Source organism: Pempheris klunzingeri, chromosome 21, assembly GCF_042242105.1.
Source record: "Pempheris klunzingeri isolate RE-2024b chromosome 21, fPemKlu1.hap1, whole genome shotgun sequence".
Lineage (NCBI taxonomy): Eukaryota > Metazoa > Chordata > Actinopteri > Acropomatiformes > Pempheridae > Pempheris > Pempheris klunzingeri.
Genome location: NC_092032.1, coordinates 19,170,109 through 19,179,871, shown reverse-complemented (window position 1 = coordinate 19,179,871; position 9,763 = coordinate 19,170,109).

Sequence of the window (9,763 nt, the reverse complement as noted above, 5' to 3'; positions counted from 1 at the left end):
TGCAGGATGGAGAAATGAGCTCATCCTGGTTATGTAACGCGGTGGGGAAAAGTGGGGGGGCACTGCAGAGGGGAAACTCACACACCTACCTGTGTGGCAGCAGCTCCGCTTTTCACCATCTCCTCTGCGTGTTTAGCAGCTGATAATGCTGTGATGTTTGAGCCTCCTGTCACTCACCCTTTTATCTTGTTACACTGCTGTTCATACTTTTAATTAAGTTGTTTGTTCAACACCTTGAAACTGACAAAGAATAAACTTCCATTCATTCATTTCTATCTATTTTCTGTTGCTCTTCCAGGACCGCACGCTAGTTAGATGTGCATCTCTCCGGCAACGTTTTTCCGGCTCCTCCTTGGGGACCCTGGGGCGTTCCCAAAGCCAGATGAGATTCATAATCTCTCCGGTGGGTTGTGCGTCTACCCGGAGGTGTCCGTCCCTGGAAACCCTCCAAAGAAAGACGCCCAGGAGGATCCTGATCAGACGCCTGAACCACCTCAAATGGCTTCTTTCAACGCAGACGGGCAGCAGCAGCTCTGCTCTGAGCTCCCTCCGGATGTCTGAGCTCCTCGCCCTATCTCTGAGAGCAGACACAGCCACTTGTATCTCAGCCTTTCACTACCCAAAGCTCATGACCATAGGTGAGGGAACCGAGATCGGCTTGTAAATCAAAAGCTTTGCCTCCCGGCTCAGCTCCCTCTTCACAGTCTGGTACAATAAACAAACTTGCCTTGTATTTGTCTGAGCCGGCAGGCGGCAGGGAGACACCCATAACATAACTTATATCTTGTAGATACTGCGTATATCCAACCTCACGGTTCAGCGTATGTATATTTAGGAGTCTAGGACGTCTTGTGATTTGGTTCACAGGATGTTTGTTTGTCTGTTTCTGCAGTGAGATGCTGAAGACACTGAGGTCATGTGCTCCATATTTTCGAGGGAATACTTCGACTGAAAGGTTTGTTTCATAAGTATTTTTCTACATTCTCACAACTCTTTAGTTCAGCAAATGAAAAAGAAAGAAGGCCTTAAATGTAGGCCACATGGAGAAAGAAGTAAATAGTCCTCGGCTTTGTCTTCTGTTTGCATTTGCATTCCGTCATTAGGAGCGCTGAAGTGTTTATTCGCTGACGGGCGCCACTTCTGTGTGACATACAGCAACAACAACAGTCTTCTGATCCACACTCCAGCGTCTGATGTTTACAAGGCCAACTTTTTTTACACAGGTTTCTTTTTAATAATGGCGGTTGAGGGTGCTGCGTGGGCTCGTATGTTCGATCAATCACAAGCACATCACTCAAGGTTACTCTTGTGCTGAAGCAGGAGCTAACCTGGGGCCCTCCAACTGTTCTTAGAACCATGGAAACACCTTTCCAGTGTGTTTACATGGTAAGTGTTTGACCATGAAAGGACCCATTAATCTATAACAAATACTTTAGCAGGAACTTTTTTGTGTGTATTTTTATCTTGATCCTTAGATTAACACGTGGGTTTTGCAAACCAAACCTGAGAAACCTTCTATAAAAGTGTATCATAAGGTACCTGAGACTCACAGGACAGACCGAGCTTTACTCACGGAGACATGCAGCCTATCGTACCGTCAGATTCAGTAATCCCTTCTTTTAGCTGAGCTCTCTTTGTGCTTCTCCTGCGATAAGCGTCGTAACATTTTCACTTAAGATGATGAAACTGAAGCGCAGATGGCATGAAAGCGTCGACCATGTGGTCCGCTAAGAGACTCGCACTGAGAACTTTTTCCCAGACTTGTACTGTACACTCCATTCCCATTTTGAAAGATCCAGGCGGGGAACAATTGTGGCAGCGCCGATACTCCCACAACAGCACACACACTTCACAACCTAATTAAATCTGTGATACTCAAACTGCAGAATGATTTATCTCACGGAGGCTTCTCTCAGCCGATGGTCTGATGTAAAAGCTACAAAGTGAAGCTGATTGTCAAGGTAACCTCACTAAATTCAGTGCTTTTCCCATAAAATTAGCTTATCCCTTTAACTGCGATGAATAAACCTCAACAGCGAGGAAAAACTTGATCTCCCGCCTGCTTTTTGGGGCCTGTTAACACAAGATATGGAGTTTTTTTTTTTTTCTTTTCCTACTTTCCCGAGGCAGCCTCAGATAATCCCTCATGGATAGGAAATATCTGACCCAGCCACTGATTTCTGGAGACCCCGCTGCGCCTCTATCATGGATTAGTGGAGCTGAATTGGAATCAGAGGTGGGGAGGAGATGGTGCCGATGGGCAGAGGCGCCATTCAGGTGTGAAAGTGCACACATTTACTGTCATGGTTTGGTTCATCTCAAAAATGCATGAAGTTTCTCCCAGGAGATCGTTTCATAAGAAGGTCATTAGACCTCTGGACGCTGCAGGAGGCTGTGCGGAAAATTTAGAGAAACCTCTGCAGAAGGGGATGCAGTCTGACTGTGTGTGTGTGTGTGTGTGTCTATACACTATATTTAATATATTCATGCATCTCCACTTAGTATTAGAATTGAAGGTCAACCTCCTGAAATAAGAAGCGGCCGGCCTCAAAATTCAATTTCTGCTTCATTTCCACGCTGCGACAGAGATGTTAATACAGCCTCCTATATATTCACTTCATTTTATACACCTCACACGGGCGCCTGCTGACTCTCGACCACCACCAACTCCACCAGATCGCGTCCAGCCTGAGCACTGCCAAATAAATTAGCGAGAGATCATTGATCACCCGCAGCCTGAGAGGGACGAGATGTGAGGGAATTAATTAGACAGAGGGATGAGGAGGTGAGAGAAAATGTGAGAGAAAGACAGTGAGGAGAGATAAGAGGAAGGATATTTGGCGGAGAAAGTGGAGAGACAAAGTGAGTGAAAAATAGAGAGAGGGAAATGTGCTCAAGCGTGGAGGAAGTGTGTATCTGCAGACTGAGATACAGCCAGAGACAGAAGCTGTGTGGATTTACAGCTTTTTAACAAACTCCCGCAGTCACACGCTTAATAGTGAAACTCCTAGTGCTGCCCTCTAAGGTATTTCATATGGTGAGTAAGCAAAAGTCAAATGAAAACCTTACTTAGATAAAAGTATTTTTGGCAAAACTCTGCAGTCAAATGCTCAATGTCAAAGTTTCCCTCTTAGATTTGAAGTTTCTGGATTAACATCATTGCTGCATTAATGTGTATTAATGGGTAGTTTGATCTACAGCAATGCATCATGGTCTGTCACCAAATGTGTTCTTTTGAATTAATCTTTTTAAACTTCAAGTCTGTTTAAGCAGTGCCACATTCATCGGTGCGAGCACTGCATCACTCAAAATCAAATTTAAGAAAATCTGGGAACTACCGGAGACACAGATTGTTAATGTATGAGATATATTTTATTCATTATTTTATTTTAACGTGGAGGAGAAGTGGCATATTCTGATTTTAAAGAGATTCAGTCACTAATGCTTTGGATGTGCTGAGGTGTGAGTTTGATCCGACCTCCACTGCAACATTCCCTGCATTCATTTCAGCTTGGCTTCAAAGGCAAACAGGCTGTGGGCCGCCACGCTGATTTAAACTACTTCAGAGAGCATTTTACAGCGGTGCAGCACCCTTTAAAATCTATCAGGATATAATTAAAGGGATCGGTTTAAACGCTAACGAATAATCAAACAAGGAGAAGCTGTTTTATCCCTGTAATCCCTTTTCCCTCTTCCTATTAGTGAGTAAGAAAGTAAACTTTATTTATAAAGGCCTTTTCAGAAGAGGAGTTATACACACACACACACACACACACAGCATAAACCACAAAATATTCATTATAAGATCAATAAAGTCAAAGAAAAACTAAATATTGGATATTTTGGAGTAAAAGTCATCTTATATTTAGTATTTATAACCAAATACCTGGAAAAGTAATGCCACTCCCATCAGTCTGCAGGGACCTGTCTGACTTTTTGTTATTTGTCGCTGTGCATGGATGAAAAAAATAAAAGATATAAAGATATATTTCACTCAAAATCCCAAAAATCCAACCTGTTGAGCAGTGGTTCTGATGTCAAGGGCTGATACACATCAGGCCACAGACCTGTGTTTCATAGGGTGTCGTTTTGGGGATATTCGCATAACTGTCTATACTGTAGATCAGTGGTTCTCAAAGTGGGGTCTGGGGACCCCCAATGGTCCTTCAGTTGGTTCCAGGCGGCCCCCAGTACTTTATTTCTGTCCAAAAGTAACACAATGGCAGAATGTATGGCTTTTTTGTTCCATAAAGTTTCTGTATATGCATCTAAAAGTGTGAAACCTATGAACATTATTGTACTATTCAGTTTCTCTTTACTTCTAAATCCCTTAACGGCTGCTTGCCATCATACATCACCTCCTCGTTAAACTGGTCCTCCAGACTGGCTGATACTCTAAGTCCTACGTGCAAACACCAACTTTATCTAACTTAAAAGCACGACTACAGACGACTGTTGTTAATTTGTGCCTTCGTTCTGTTTTAAATGGACTCTCGACATCATTTAAAATGAGGTGAACGACTAAATACATTCTCTCATTGGGCTAACTTCCAGGCAATTAAATCATAGTTCATTAGATTATTCTCACTGGAACTCCTCGAGGTGCCGTGGGTCAGTGATCACCTCAGTCTTATGTTTCACGCTATAATACTTCAGTCTGGGCCGAAGTGTTGGACTGATGTTGCCACCCACAGAGCCGTGCTGCTGGCATGGTTAAAAATACGGCTGACAGAACAGCTGGGTTCTTACCTATGAGCACATCCTTCACAGGAGTCAAAGGTAAGTGAAGAGGAAGTCGACCTCTGGTGTGTTTGCCTCGCGGCGAGCTAACTGCAGGGGCTGCAGTTTAAACTGATTGTTGTTTTTCTGAGCCTCATCTCAGCCTCTGTAAAGTGATTACTCTCATTCACAAGCACCCATCTTGGAGCAGAGACTCCGGGAAAGCGGGTCAGCGAGGGCCTTCTTTTTTTTTTTTTTTACCTGGGATAAACTCAATCTCGCGTCAGAGTGTATCCAATTATACAGCCTCGCCGGCCTCATTCAGAACGAGGTCACCTTAACTCCTATCTCTCCCTCATCGAGCCGAGGTTGAAAGGGGGATTTGATTGGGCGATATTGGTTGAGGCGGAAAGGTTGAGGTGTATCAGCTAAAATTTTCATCAGCGGCGCCCCCCTCCATCTTTTTGGAAGAAAATCCTTTGGGGGGTGGGGAAGGCCAGGGGAGCTGTGCCAGTTGGAGTGTGAAGTGAAGGCGGCGGTCAGGTGGTCAGTTGAGGGATGAGTCAGCAGACATCACTTATCACCTTTCAGCCCGTTGTGGTGCGTTTGTTTGCATGTTTGTTGTCCATGTCAGTGGTGGAAGACGGATTCGGGTCCTTCGCTTTAGGAAAATGAGTTAAAGTCAGAATAAAACTCTGTTGAAGTAAAAGTATTATCAGCTTAAATTAAACTATCAAAAGTAAAGGTACCTATTAAGCCAAATGCCCCCCCCCCTCATAATACTGTACATTATAGAATTGTAGCTTGTTTTGGCTCTTAAATCTGCACAAATACGTCTGTTATTGGTTCTTAAAACCTTATTTTTTCAGCATAATGAGAATATTTCAACCTGTTTATTTACTTAACTATTCTACAAATGACTGTTTATATCTGAAGACAAGATACGTGCTGATTAGCATTAAAAACAGGTTAAAATGTTTTTTTTAAATATAATTTTAAGGGCTCCATTTCAGTCTTAAATGACCTGATAGAAGAACAATACATCATATGTTGTATGTTTTGTGAAAAAATAACAAAATAACTCAGATGAACGTAGTGGAGTATAAAGTACAGAAAATGGAAATGCTTACAAAGAGGACAAGTAACTCATCATTGCACTTAAGTACAGGACTTAATTTTCTAATAATTATTCCTGAATCCTCTCACTTGCATTGGATTGAATGAATGGTGAATAAATTGATGATTGTCTGTATAACAGAAGCAGAACCAGCGTCATCATCAACAAGATACCTGCCTATTATCCAGAGCTGCAGCGCCGTTATAAAGGATCACACAGCACTCTTTGAAAAGTGATGATTTAGTAAGACATAACTCTTCATCCTCTTATCCTCCTCCGATCTTGAGCTGAAGGTGAGGGAAGGTGATGGAAAGTACTTTTTCCTTTGCAGGGCTGACAGTCCTGGCAGCAGGGAGTGGTTAGTCAGGAGATAAAGTGTTCAGCCTATATATATATATATATATATATATATATATATATATATGTAGGAAATATAGGAAGGTTTATGACACAGCGCACAGAAACAGCAAGAAAATAATACAGTTATACCACTTTTTGATTCTTAGTGGATCTAATTGCTCAAATTATGACTTCTGAACTTTTATATAAGAGCCGCCAGAGTATCACATGACCTGCAGTTCTTACTTTGGTCACTACACCAAAACTGTTCTTAACGCTGCTCCAACGGGCTTCAATCATTTCCCCTCAGAGTTGTTGTGTTGTCATTAGTTTAGAAGGAGGGTGCATCCTTCCCCACACACATGTTGCACCACCATGCTTCTACAGTAGCGCTCAAGTGGCAGCTTGACTTTGGTTTGATTTCTTATTTAGCGTTAAGGAACATGAACGTTCTGCTACACGCTGGGAAAGAGAAGGGTGAGGCGAGGGGGATTTATCTGGTTGCAATGTGCAGCCTCACTGCAAAATGCCACTAAATCCTACACACTGCACCTTTAAGTGCCCAGTAGACGTTACTTAAACTTGCTTTCATGGCAGAAGTGCAGACATCTGTACATGGGCTGTATGTGAAGAACAAAAGGTGCTTTTGTTCTGTTGTGACTTGGAAAAAACGGAGTTCAACGCAACTCTTTATCCTTTGTACATCAAGAACCCTGGAATAACAGTTCGTACGCTGATCTAATGTGCATGTTAATTAGTCAGGCATCAGCAGCACATTTCACGGCGCCACTGCTGTGGTTGACTGGTTCACTCCAGAGGTACAAAGTGTTTAAAATGTACAGTGTTGTGGGAAAACTGCAGCTCCTGTCCTGATAGCACTGAACACACAACATGAGTCACGAATGTGCACACACACTGCTACGGCTTACGTCATAAAACAAAGAGCACCAGCGATACACACAAGGTCAGCCTCTGCCCTCAGGTCCCGCTAACTGTAAATCACTCTCGATGTGAACATCAGCCAAATGCTTAAAATGTAAATGTCCTCATCATGGTGGCTGAACCTGGTGCCAGGCCTGCGGGGTCCTATCAGTCTACAGGCCGAGGCAGCGCTGCAGTGGAATTGGCACGGAGCAGATGGGGCACGGGGCAGATCCCTCCGATGGGCCACTGAGAGAGCTTCACTGATTGCACTAATTTAACGGATGAGCTTAATTTCAGTCTGCTGGGTTCGAGAACCAGGACGAACTGTGGCTGTTGTACAGTTTCTCTTTTGCCTCCTTTTTTTATGCATCCGCCTGAACACCTCTCTCTGCGTGTTTGCTGTTGTTCTCTCTGCACTGCTGAGTGTGCTCAGTTGTTTTCGTGACATTTTTGTGCCGTTGCGTGTTATCAGCAGCACCTCGCATCAGGGCTGTAGCGAGGATTTTAAAAATACACCCCCCCCCCCCACCCCAGATGAGAGTTTGACCATAGCCACCAGTATTTTGAAGAAAAACTTCACATTTCAACCTTCCCATGTATCTAAATGTTGTTTCTTCATTCTTTTGGAGAATGCTAAATCCCTAAAATGTACATATTTTTGACCCAGAATGGATATTTACTCCAGCCAGACCCACACAAATAACACAACCAGCCTTAAGACGTGTAATACGTGAATGCCGATTCTCAGACATGACCTCTGCGTGCTTTGATATCATGATGGAATTCACAATATGTTGTAATTATATAACCTGATCTCAAGGGATGGCATATAGCCTAGTGATTTTAAGCACACTGCATTTTGAGGACAACATGATACAGCCTGGTCTTACCGAATGCCATATAAATAGCAATGCTTTTTGAGGACATTGCGTGTGACATGTCTGCATTTGAGCGTTTCACATATAATTTAATGCTGTTTGCTTCACCTAAGCGTCAAAACTACACGTTGTCATTCTGTGGCCAAGTTAGCAATGATAAAATATGCAAACTCTTGTTACACTCTCACATTTAGGTTGCTGAGAACAATGTTTAATTACACTTCAGTCCCAATTTCATCAGGTTTACGCACCAAAACTAGCGTTACATGGTTCGATTTTTAAGGATGATGGGTCGCTTTTGGTGTCAAACTGGAAACGAACCCCAGGCTCTTGTGTGAAGCTGCAGTTTGAACCATACATCCACCCCGTGCACAGAGACTAAATGACATGAAGCGACAGACGAAATGCTTCGAATGCATAGAACTGAAATGCGAAGTGTCTTGAAAAAGCTTTTGCTATTTATACACCACGTGGAGAGGCTGCATTATGCTGCCCTCAGAATGCATTAGTGCTTAAAACCATCAGCACATTTCAGTTTACAGGGAGATAATATGAATTTTCACACTGGTTTGGAAGCATTTCTCACCAACAACAAGCACACAGTATGTACTACTGGTGGATAAAACACATCTGATATCACTGAGCAGACATGGTCATGACCCTTTTCACGTGAAACCAGTGAGACCAGAGACTTTGAAAGAACTCCGAGCTGAGAATAAGGAGGTCCAAAGGCGGCCAAGAGCTGCAGACTCTTCAGTATCCCATAATGCATCGCACACTGGTAAATTGGCAATTCAGCATTTGCTCAATCTTTGTCGTAGAGTTGGGGAACCATCATGTGCTATCAAGTGCAATCAGCCTCAATCACAAAGCAGAGCTATAACGGAGAGGAAAGCTCCACCGCTCCAAATTGAGTACTTTGATTTGCTTTATTTGGAGTCCGTGCTGGAGCCGTGCTGCGTGTCCCGCTGTTTCAAATCAAAGTCGTGATTTGAAACTCTGAACTGAATTCATTCGTTGAGTGAGAGCAGTCCGTGTCAGGCTTTGATTACACTGACATGTACATACGCTATATGATCCTTTATGGATTTAGGTGTATATTCACTTCAAATCAGTCTCCGTTTTCAATTAATCCTGGCTGGAAAAGAAAATGTTCCAAATACACACATTTGAAGCTAGTTTTTATGTCACTGAATCCACATGTTGTCACATTAGACTCTTAATATTTGCATCTCATCTTGTCTGGTCCATTGCCTGATTTTGCATTGTTTTAATGTAAATGGTTTTTGCCCCTCTCGTCCCTCCAAGCTCTGAGCACAGCAATGTCACATTAACTCCAATCTGATTAGACTCCAATACATTTTTTATATTTAGCTTTGTGAAGGGAGTGTGTTCGAGCTAAGAACAAGCTGTAGTTAATCTTTCATGTCCTTTTTGAAATCAAGTTAAATATAAGGGCACTTCCTAATTCACTATACTTTTACTTTCATCAACTTTTCTGGCAGAGAGTTGCATGAAAATCGCTTTCATATCTGTGCACGGGAGGTTTAGAGAGCAACATGAGGGCTAGATTGACTGACAGATTCAAACACACATCTTTCTTTGTTTTGTACCATGTTGCTCTCTTCTGTAGTTTTACATCTCTTCATATTCATTTTGAGTCTCTTTATTTGTCATATTTGCATCTCTGGGATTGTTTTGTGTCTTCTTTTTGGCATTTTCCCTCTTTTCCCGGTCATTTCGTCTCTCCTGTTCATTGCTTTGTGTCTCTATTTGGTTATTTTGT